The sequence below is a fragment of the Octodon degus genome, unplaced genomic scaffold (genome assembly GCF_000260255.1).
Source record: "Octodon degus isolate 3935 unplaced genomic scaffold, OctDeg1.0 scaffold00029, whole genome shotgun sequence".
NCBI lineage: Eukaryota > Metazoa > Chordata > Mammalia > Rodentia > Octodontidae > Octodon > Octodon degus.
Genome location: NW_004524605.1, coordinates 12,733,213 through 12,734,644, shown reverse-complemented (window position 1 = coordinate 12,734,644; position 1,432 = coordinate 12,733,213). Strand labels below are relative to the sequence as shown.

At 44.0% G+C, this 1,432-nt stretch overlaps 1 protein-coding gene across 1 annotated transcript in view; it reads left to right on the top strand.

Annotated features, from left to right (window-relative positions):
* The window catches only part of Timd4 (T cell immunoglobulin and mucin domain containing 4), a 41,871-nt gene that overhangs the window by 31,224 nt on the left and 9,215 nt on the right, over nt 1–1,432 (top strand). The window lies entirely within an intron of this gene.

Below are 1,432 nucleotides of genomic sequence, written 5' to 3'. Positions count from 1 at the left end.
TCCCTTTCTTCCACCTCCCTCCATCTCTTGGTCTTCTTCCTTTTGACAAAAACATCTACTTCCCTGTTTCCTGATACCTATCTTTTATTTTGTTAGGTGGATTCTTTATAAGCTGGGTTTCTCATGTAATAGAAAGCCTTCCAGTACTTAAGCCTGTGTGTCTGGTTTCTTTCACCTCACATGATGTCTCTAGATGTGTCCATCCAGTGAAATGAGATGTGCCTTGTTCACTTCCAAGAGCCTCCACTATGCTCCTAATCCTCACCATGGATAATAATTATTCGGATTTTTGTTAAACTATGCTCACCTAGGTGGTAGATGAGTATGTTTCCATTCTAAGTGGTTAACTTACTATTTTGTTGCTTTCCAGCACCACTATTTTCAAAGCAAGCGCACATGGGCCCTTTCTACATGTTCCAAAATCCACTGATCCCAGAGGAGCAGAGCCTGGGCTCAGCAGAGAGACAATCCCAGCTCAGGCTGTGCCCTGTCCCTTACTGGCTGTCCTACCTTAGCAAAGTGCTTGACCTCTCCGGGATCCAGGTTTCTCATGGGAGAAAAGGACAACAGTGCCTTCCTTCTGCAGAGCACTTTCTGAGGATTAGCTGATAACGAACTTGGAAAGTTCTGTGAACTCTTACTTGGTGTGTAGTAAAGATTTAGCACAGAGTAGCCACTTTGTGCTGCTGTCCTTTTCAGGAATTCTAAGACTTTTCATTAAAATAGGAACCTTTCCACCTCCCTCTTCAGAGTCTTTTGATCAGCTAGTGGGAGCAGAATAGGATGCTACGTATCACCCTCGGAGAGGTGTCTGGTGGTGAAGGATGAGGATTTAGGCTTTATCTTTGCTTCTCCACAACCCTTGGATATTGATGCCGAGCATGGGGTGCTGACTCTCGATGGTAAGGCTTTGTTCCTGGGTGTGTCAGCAGCAGGAAAGATTGAGGCAAAGGCCTGCTGTAGGTGCCACTGAATCATGGTGATCTAGGGATCCTGTTTTCCCTTTCTGCCTTACTTAGGTGAGAGACACCGGTGTCCCATCAGACTTTGTAAACCAGTTCATGTTCTACTCAATTTATTCTCTGTTATCTTTCTGTTTTTGAGTTGGGCCTCACTGTGTGGTTCACACTAGCCTCAAACTTGTTATGCTCTCGCCTCAGGCCTCAGAGTGTTGGGAAGTATGCACCATGCCCGATCTCCTTTCATGATTAAATACGTGGACCTCACCCAACTTTGTCCTGAGAGCTAAGGAACTTCTGACACATGTATATTCTTGTTGTGCATTTATTCATTTAAGCAAGGTGGGTTCTGTTTGTTCACTCCATGTACTAAAAATACTGAAGCCTCCAGAATTTAAAGAACATATTTGAATTCAAGAAATGTGTGTCTTCGCTTTTACAAGTCTGGAAATTCTGTATTTGTGTTAGAGGGC